The sequence below is a fragment of the Phalacrocorax carbo genome, chromosome Z (genome assembly GCF_963921805.1).
Source record: "Phalacrocorax carbo chromosome Z, bPhaCar2.1, whole genome shotgun sequence".
Taxonomy (NCBI): domain Eukaryota; kingdom Metazoa; phylum Chordata; class Aves; order Suliformes; family Phalacrocoracidae; genus Phalacrocorax; species Phalacrocorax carbo.
Window position 1 is genome coordinate 9684159 of NC_087548.1, and position 9969 is coordinate 9694127.

The window sequence follows — 9969 nt, forward strand, 5'->3', positions numbered from 1 at the left end:
GAATGGATTGGTGCGGCACTAATAGGACAGCACCCATTTATGCCTCTGTAGGATCTGGCTGTCAGGTGTTTCTATTAGAACATACATTAACCTGTGGCACGCTATTTAACTCAAACCTGGTGTCTGACAATCAGAGTTCTACTGCATCACATAAATTTGATTCTCAGTGAGTACAAATGGTTCAAGCACCACTACCATAGTGAGCTCTAAGAAAGATTTACACCAATCTATATCTTGCCTGCCTTCAGCAAAGACTGTAGTTAACTCTCCATGCCAAATTCATGGGCTTGCTTTTCCTCTTCTTTTTTGTTCTAGTATTAAAATGGATTCAGAGGAGAAGTTCTGCCTTAAACTTACAAAACAAAAAACCACTTTACAATGGATTCTGTGCTGTTGTCTTTTATGTCTTACTAGGGAAAAAAGGAAAAAAAAAAAAAAAGCTGTTTCTGGGGCTCTTCTTGTTTCAGTATTCTCTTTCCTTTCTTTTCTTTTGCTTTGAGTATCAGCCCAAACCAGTGATAGTGCTTTGCTTCCAGGGGCAAGAAGGGTTAAATTCCCCCCACTTCACCGGGTTTCTCTTGAAGCTGGAGTTACACTCATCAAGGATCTAGCATGGGGAGGGATGGATTTCTTAAGACAGCCTGAGGGCTCCAACAGCAGCCTTCGCTTTCAATCAATGTCGAGAGGCACGAGTGGAAATTCATTCAGCGAACAGTTGGAGGTCTTCGCCTGTCCATACAGCCGCCTGGCACACAATCCCAAGCACAAACTGGTGGCGTCTCAGCTGGAGATCTGACATTTTGCCGAACCGCCGTTTGCTTGAGAACCGATAATTAAACACTCCTTCTCTTTAAAAAAATAATAAAAAGGTAGATAAAAAAATAAGTCAACTCTGCTGGTAACCTTGGAGGCTACCTTTTGTCAAGGTCTCAATACATGCCAAAATGTATTCTGTTCAGGATCTGTCCCGGCCGTACAATTGCCTTTTCTGTTACCTGAGCGTATTATTCTGACTGTTTTCATTTGACTTGCCTCTGGGAAGCTGCGCTGCTCTGGCAGAGAGATCTGCGCACTGGCAGAGTTCATGAACTCATGCTTGCAAGCTGATCTTTGCCCTGTGTGTTTCTAAATATTTTGGTGTGCGTGTAACATGACAGAATGTGACTTTGCACTGAAAAGCCAAAAAGACACAGAGGAAGAAACATCTCACATCACCTCCTTCCTCTGCATCTCCCCCTTTCTCCAATCCTGTCAAGTTTTATTATGCTCAGAAGGCAACCAGGTGAGTCGTAATATCTAACCAATATGGGGGGAAGGGAGAGGTTTTAATTAATTTCATTACACAATAACAAAGTCCAGCTCATGACTCAGTGGAAGTCTATACAATCTTCTGCAGACAGATGGGAGCGTACCCTCTCTGTCCTCTGAGCTTCCCGGATGAGGAGGAGATGCATTAACACAGCTTCTCAGCAGCTCCGCAGTGTTGCTTAAAGTGTAATGCCACTGGAAAACAGTCAGGCAACCCATAGCTTGAAGTTGGCTTGGGCTTGGTCAACTCGTACTGAAAGCACTGTTTTCTTTACTTCTACCCACAGAAAAGGAAAAAAAAAAAAAAGATAAAGACAATTGTAACCATATCCAGAGGTGTAACTTAAAGCATGAGAGAAACAGCCCTGGTGGCCTGTATGATTAGGTGTCATCTAGTATCATTCAGCTATGCTCAGAGGTGGTATGAACTCTGGCTCTGTGCAGAATAAGAAATCAAGCTTAGGTACTAAGAGGGCAGGGAGCAACTGATATACTCCATAGCTTCATTTGAGGAGAGGAATAGATCATGGTCAGAGCATAAGAGTGGAGAAGATTCTGCCCTGTGAATACACTTCCCATTTATGGCATATTGGTCATCCTTACCTAAAGGTAGTCTTGCTACACTGATTCCAGCCTTTGTCCTAACACTGTTTTTTGTTTGGGATTTTGTTGATTTTTTGATTGGTCGGGGTTTTTCTTCTTCCTTTTTTTCTTTTTTTTTTCTTTTCTTTCTAAGCCTGCGAAAAAAGAAAAGAGCAAAAGATGTATTTCCAGCAAGGTCACCTTGAAAGGACCAGGCCTTATACCTGTACTTATAAGTTTACCTGTACCTACTAAGTTTCTTAGAGGTACCAAGTGAGGGCTAGCTCAGTTTTCCTTTCTCATGAGAAGAAATTTTCATACAGTGATATGCAGCTGAACACCAGTTTGCAAGAAGGAATTGACCTGATGTTGCAGTGGGCTGTAAATAGAAGGAAGGACAGCTCAGAATTTCTTATAACTAGGCAGAGGGGTTGGCCCAAAAGTTTTGGCAGAAAAGAGTTTTAAGTTGAATGCTCTGCTCCTTCCCTTTTATTTAAGAAAATTTTTGTAGGAGAATGAACACTGAACTGAGATTCCTATTACCATTTACACATCTTGCCTAATATTCCTCTGTGCTTCAATGTCTTTTGTTGCATGAACAAGCCTCAAGCCAGGCTAAGCATTTCTGGAGGTCTGAACTACCTCAGTTAAACTTGCTGCACAAAAAACTTCAGGGTCAAGCAATGGACTCCAGCTTCACAGTCCAATCTTATGTCAGGAATCATATTAAAATAAATAAAATATTAAAAATATTAAATTAAATTCTCCTTAAATATTCCTCTCTGACTCTTGCTTCTGGGCTGGCACAGAAAGGAGGAAGGGGCATGGCTTTGCAGACACCAGACTGCTACAAACCCTCTGCTGTTCCTTTCCTAAACATCCAGAGGCATCAATCAAACAAAGGAAGCAGACAGAAATGGGTGTGTTCAACTGCACTGCCAGTTTGGGGCTGAACCAGATGCGTGGTGGGCTTCACTTTTCCAGATAGAACGCTTTTCTTCTTCCATTTGCTCCTTTTGGCAGATCAAGCAAGAAGCATTGGAGAGAGTGCTTCAGGAAAATATCTCTGCAGGTTGGTGCCTCCTGGGTCAGGAAAGTTTATGCACATAGCATTTTCCAGGGCAGTGCCCTGAGGTGTCAGCAGTCAAATCCCCTCTCTCATACTTCTCCAAGACAGCAGTCTGCTCCCTAACCTGTTTTTTTGTGAGACCTGGAGGCTCTCATTAAGGAAAAAGGGGATAATGAGGATGAATGAATAAAGCCAAAGGCAGATCATCACAGAGAAGAGTGGTATTTATGAAAGATACAGTGACCTTGTAAGTGACCATTTCTATTTATTTTTGTTTTAAACCACCATTGGCTATCTTCAGTATGTCACAGAGCACCAAGGGCAGTTGAGTCCTTCTCCACTTCACCACCCTGTTGCACAGCCTGCTCTCTCCTTTCTCCATATCAGCTAGCTCCTCTGTTCAGTTTTCTTACACATCACACCCCTGTGTGACACTGCACACAGAACGAATAGCACCAGTGCACTAAGACAAACATATCGTGTTAAATGTGTGTGATTACAATGTGAGGATTGATTTGCTGGTGGAGGTCTTGCATATAAACAGACGTAGAAGGAACAGCCAGCGTTAACAAGTTTCCACGTGGAAAATTTGAGAGCATAACAACAAAAGGACAGTCCTGTTGTTGCCTTTTAGATCACAGCTACTGCAGATTTGGGGTGGCCTCAAAACTTCCTGGGATGAGACAAGGAGAGGACCATAGTTACACAGGCATTCCCTTCAATCCCTGCATCTCTTCCAGGCAAGTGCTTCCAGCAGGTAGTTGTCTCTTTGGATATTAATGTTCACATGCCCTCATTTTTATTGTCAGCTTTGTCCTCTAGCAACCCGCCTCTGATGATAACCTTGTCAGTTCTCCCTGGATTAGTTGGGAGGGTTGTTTCTTGAGTAAGAGCTACAGTGACATCCTCCAACTTTGTGGGAAATGCACAAGTGGCATCCACTTCTCCCCTGTCAACCATGTCTGACACCGATACCAGAATCTTGAGCTTTAAAGAAACATCACATTCTAGAAAAGACATTGAATAAATAATTGTGTTAGCAACAGGTTTTCTGGATCTGGTAAAAGTAGAATGGGATTAGGTTCTTAACAAGCCTTTTGTAATTTCATCTGGGTGTAAAGCTGACTTGAGACTTTGCTATGTATTCCATATGTCTCAGCATGGAGGCTGCCTTTGGTTTTCCCTTTCCAGAAGCAAATGGAATTTGAGTATTTGACTGAGTTTGTATCAGGTGTTGTGTAATGGGTTCATATTAGATATTGATTGTACATTTGCAAAGAGATAGATTGGATTGGCGTAACACGTCATTTGCAGCCTTGATATCTATGATTCTGGAAGACCCCCTTATGGTTAAGTGGAAGCTGAATTGACTCAACACTGGGACAACCTAAAAATATATAATAATTTTTTTTTTTTGGGGGGGGGGAAAAAAAGTAGGATCTTGAATTATTATTTTTTTCTTTTTCTTTTTGAAAAAGGTGCATGACCTTTGAATTTCACAGGGCCCCACAGCCTTGGAGAAATATTCAGTTCTAAGCCAAAACCACAAAATAAAAATGTTGATTGATATTGTCAGAAATGCTACTTCTTAGGAAAGCACAGGATTAATAAACTTTTTATTTTCCATTTGGCTCCTTTCAGATAGGAAGCCTTCATATTAACGCCAGTGTGGGAAGGTAAGTAGCATCTATGTAACACTGATCTTGATGCTGCAAAAAGGGGTAGGGGTAGAGCATTGTAAGGTAAGACTTGAACTGGAGAAACAGACACATTTTGCCATTGGTGGCCAAAATTAAAATGACATATTTTAATGTAAAATCAGAATGTTAATTTTCTTGTCATGGTTACGCTAATTTCTTTGGGAATTCTGTACTTATTAGATAGAAATCTCTCCCATAACTTTCGTCTGACTGCAATCCTCTTCATCTACCTCTGCATGAACATGCAACATAGCCATGCCCTGGGCTCTGTGGGTTAATATTTTTCACTGTCCATCTTAGAGCAGGCTTCAGATCAGAGCCAGGTTAAACAGCATTATTCACTGTGGTCCAATTCTACAACATACTCACAAAAGAGTAAACATTCTTGCCTATGCAAAAAAGTGTTTAAACATGGCTTATAATTTTATAAGTGCTCAAGGCTTTTGAAGCTAAAGGCACCCCAGCATTTTTCTGAGCTTAAGTGTAAGCTTAGGTACTTCATTGAATAAGCAGTGCAGAAGAATTACCATCACAGCGTAAGGCTTTGTGGAAACATTAAACATTTTACAGTCATTATTTTACGAACAAATTGTAGGTCAGTCATGGGGATTAAAGGTTATTTCAGAGATTATTATTTTCTCCATATTTATTTATTTTTGTCATTTTTCTGAAAGCTCAAACTAACTAGAGATCATTTAGTCTTTCAGGCCTGAGGTTAAATATTCATAGGACATCCTTTTCAAAATATTAAGAGCAAAAATGTATGAAACCATTTTAATGCAAGGGAAAAATAACCATTTTTGAGAGGAAGGAATGTTGAATGTTGAAAATTATAACAATGTTCATTATTCTGTTGGGTTTCGGAATGAGTAACCCCTTTGCACATATTTGCCATTAAGAATGATATAACCATGTTGTTTGTTCTTTAATTAGTTTTCTAATCACATAACAAACTAAACTGAATAAATCAAAATGACCTTTAAATTCTCAGAATTACAGCCTATTTAAATGGTCATAATAAGGTAATAATAACCCAAGCTAACAGTCGTTTTACTTCCCATATTCTATGACTCGTCATGTGATATGCAACTTTACTAATTTCAGTGTGATTACAAATTATCCCCATAGTTCAGGTTTAATACAGTATTGATGTTGTTATTAATATAGATTTGTCAGTAAAGATACAAAAAAATTTCCAGTCCCACTTTATGTCGGATGACAAAGTCAAAAGTACTAAAATTAAAAAAAAAAAAGGGGGAAAAAAAAACCCCTACACCCTTTACAGCTTAATCCTCATGGGGAGAAGGAAATACAAGTGAAAAATAATTACTTAATTTCATTAAAGGCGTACTTAATCAGAATTAGAGAAGTTAAAGGGGAAGAAATGATACATACAGCAAGTATCTCCTATTTCTACATTTCTAGAACAAACCCAAGTATTTACTGCTCCTGCTAAGCACTTGTGCTTGATGTTACACAGTCAATCATTTTGCTGGTGTGAATCCAGTAAAATTTAACTAACTTGTTTAGATTCATATAATTTACTCAAGAGATGAATTTGATGCAGAGGTATCTGAGATTATATGGTTACTTTTCTACTAGTTATCTGGAAAACATGGCAGTTCTATATACTTTGTGTTTGTCCTGGGCTTCCATGGCCGTTGTCTAAATAGTTTTGTTACATGTTATATCTACAGCACAAACATCTCTGAGCTGCAGTACAGCAAGCAGCATAATCTCTGAAAAATTTTGCTTTCAGTTGCTAGGTCTCAGCTGAACACTGTAGCTGGATGTAAAAGCTCATCTCTCCTGTCCCATTCTAATTTGAAAACAAACAAGCTAATGCAAAGCACAGATGGTTTGAGGATGACCTGCTTGGCTTTGCTCTGGATCAGACGATAACGAACACACATCCATTTACCAGTGCAGAAAAAGTCACTGCACTGATGGTCAGCTCTTACTTCTCCAAACTTCTGCCTATTCCATCAGCATTTAATTGATCAGAAAACAAAAGCGTCTCTGGAGGAGCTGAGTTTCCTGCAATTTCCTTATCCCTGAAGTATCCCAGGGGCAATAACAGACTTTGCCTAAGTGAGGGTGAGAAGTTTTAATTATCTTTCAAATTCAAGTCTAGCACAACTAACACTGTAAACATCCCTCACTTTACTAAGAGCATTATAGTCAGGTGTGTAAAGGCTCAGACATGTGAACAAGAAAGAGTAATGAATGATCCTGCGCCAGCTCATCTGGGACAGCTCACGTGTATTTAGCCTGTAGCAAATATGAGGTAATACGTACTAAGCTTTTAAAAGAAAGAGAATTTACACTACTTACCTTATATTCATCTGGACTAAGAGCGTCTACATGGATTTGTTATCACAGTTTAGCTCATATTTTGACTAATTACATAAATAAATGATTTTGTGCACCTGGCACACTAGGCCAGATGTTGTTCATATGCATAATAAAGAATCCTGTCTTGCCTGCAGAATTTGCTGTTTAAGCAAACAAGGCAAAGGGTAGTTGTTATTCCCTACATTGCAACAGGGGGAACAGATATGCCATATGACTGGGAAGCCGACTTGTCCAAGTAACATAACTAATCTGTGGGAAGATGCAGGACTGAACTCAGATATCAAATGAGCTAGCTGTGAAATCACCCTTCTGATCAATAGGTAGCTTTTCCCACCAGAGTAACCACCTGTAGTATTTTTCTCACACATATACGTCTAAGCCCATAGAAAGGTTTCAATTCAGATGCTTCATGACAGTCCCCTCTGAGATATATCATTCAAACTCAATTTAAGTTTATAACATTCAATGGGGATTCTGGACCCTCTCTTGCAAACTGTGGGACTGTGTCAAAGAGGAAGGAAGCTCATTGCTAGCAGTGATCACAGCACAGCCCTGTTAGGAAAGTGTTTTAGGGACAACACTCTGAAGTGGCTCAACTCACATGTCAGGCTTCTGCTTACACAGAATTTAGAGGACTCAAGGAAAATGTCACAAAGGGATCTAGTTTTAATTGTACATATTAAAAACACCATTTTAAAAGTCCACTGTAAAGATCACCAACAAAGCGTTTTCCAGTGAGGATAATCCAAGAAGCTTGATTGATAGCTCTCTGTGCTCACGACTGTATAAGATGCCTAGTTTATAAAAAAACCTGTGCATTAATGTGATTTTTATCTACACCAATGTACACCACTGAATAAGAAGAAAAGACATGGGAGTGATGAGGAATGCCAATAATCAAGCATCTGTCATGTAACCCAGAAATTTTACTTAAGGCTGTTTGAAAGAAAGAAAGAAGAGAGAAAGAGAGAGAAGAAAGAGAGAAAGAGAGAAAGAGAGAAGAAAGAGAGAAAGAAAGAAAGAAAAGAGAGAGAAAGAAAGAAAGAAAGAAAGAAAGAAAGAAAGAAAGAAAGAAAGAAAGAAGAAAGAAAGAAAGAAAGAAAGAAAGAAAGAAAGAAAGAAAGAAAGAAAGAAAGAAAGAAAGAAAGAAAGAAGAAAGAAAGAAAGAAAGAAAGAAAGAAAGAAAGAAAGAAAGAAAGAAAGAAAGAAAGAAAGAAAGAAAGAAAGAAAGAAAGAAAGAAAGAAAGAGAGAAAGAAAGAAAGAGAGAGAGAAAGAAAGAAGAGAGAAAGAGAGAAAGAGAAAGAAAGAAAGAAAGAAAGAAAGAAAGAAAGAAAGAAAGAAAGAAAAGAAAGAAGAAAGAAAGAAAGAAAGAAAGAAGAAAGAAAGAAAGAAGAAAGAAAGAAAGAAAGAAAGAAAGAAAGAAAGAAAGAAAGAAAGAAAGAAAGAAAGAAAGAAAGAAAGAAAGAAAGAAAAGAAAGAAAGAAAGAAAGAAAGAAAGAAAGAAAGAAAGAAAGAAAGAAAGAAAGAAAGAAAGAAAGAAAGAAAGAAAGAAAGAAAGAAAGAAAGAAAGAAAGAAAGAAAGAAAGAAAGAAAGAAAGAAAGAAAGAAAGAAAGAAAGAAAAGAAAGAAAGAAAGAAAGAAAGAAAGAGAAAGAAAGAAAGAAAGAAGAAAGAAAGAAGAAAGAAAGAAAGAAAGAAAGAAAGAAAGAAAGAAAGGCCCAGTCAGCATGGGTTTAAAAAAGATAGGTCCTGCTTGACTAACCTGATCTCTTTGTATGACAAAGTGACATGCTTAGTGGATGAGGGAAAGGCTGTGGATATTGTCTACCTGGACTTTAGTAAGGCCTTTGATACCATTTCCCACTGCATCCTCCTAGAGAAGCTGGCAGCTCACGGCTTAGGCCAGTGTACCCTTCGCTGGGAAAAAAGTTGGCTGGCTGGCCGAGCCCAGAGAGTTGTGGAGAATGGAACTAAAACCAGTTGGTGGCTGGTCACAAACGGTGTTATCCGGGGCTCAGTTTTGGGGCCAGCCTTTTTTATTAGCTTTATCAATGATCTGGAGGGGGGGGGGTTGAGTGCACCATCAGTATGTTGGCAGGTGACTCCAAGCTGGGCGGGAATGTCAATCTGCTTGAGGCAGAAAGGCTTTTCAGAGGGATCTGGATAGGCTGGATCGATGAGCCAAGGTCAATCGTATGAGGCTTAACAAGGTCAAGTACAGAGTCCTGCACTTGGGCCACAACAACCCCATGCAATGCTACAGGCTTAGGCAAGAGTTGCTGTAAAGCTGCCCAGCGGAGCAGAACCTGGGGGTACTGGCTGACAGCGGCTGAACATGAGCCAGCAGTGTGCTCAGGTGGCCAAGGAGGCCAACAGCATCTTGGCTTGTGTCATCAATAGTGTGGGCAGCAGGGGCAGGGCAGGGATGGTGCCCCTGTGCTCAGTGCTGGTGAGGCTGCACCTTGAATATTTTGTTCAGATTTGGGCTCCTCACTACAAGCAGACCTTGATGTGCTGGAGAGTGTCCAGAGAAGGGAAATGAAGCTGGTGAAAGGGTCTGGAGAGCAGGTCTGATGCGGAGCGGCTGAGAGAGCTGGGGTTGTTTAGTCTGGAGAATAGGAGGTTGAGGGGAGACCTCATTGCTCTCTACAGCTACCTGAAAGGAGGTTGTAGTGCGGTGGATGTTGGTCTCTTTTGCCAAGTCAGAAGCAATAGAACAAGAAGAAACAGCCTCAAGCTGCATCGGGGGGGCTTAGATTGGGTATTAGAAAATATTTCTTCACTGAAAGGGTTGTCAAGCACTGGAACAGGCTGCCCAGGAGGTGGTTTGAGTCACTATCCCTGGAGGTTTTGAAAAGCTGTGTAGACGTGGTGCTTAGAGACATGGTTTGGTAGTGGCCTGGCAGTGTTAGATTAGCTGTTGGATCTGATGATCTTAAAGGTCTTTCCCAATAT

General features: G+C 40.0%; 1 long non-coding RNA gene across 1 annotated transcript in view; it reads left to right on the plus strand.

Annotated features, from left to right (window-relative positions):
• The first annotated feature begins 1156 nt into the window (after nt 1-1156).
• The window catches only part of LOC135310573 (uncharacterized), an 18969-nt gene continuing 10156 nt past the window's right edge, over nt 1157-9969 (plus strand). The window contains exons 1-3 of the long non-coding RNA XR_010370663.1: nt 1157-1282; nt 3594-3703; nt 4605-4635. This is a non-coding gene — a long non-coding RNA (uncharacterized LOC135310573). The remainder of the gene's footprint in view (nt 1283-3593; nt 3704-4604; nt 4636-9969) is intronic.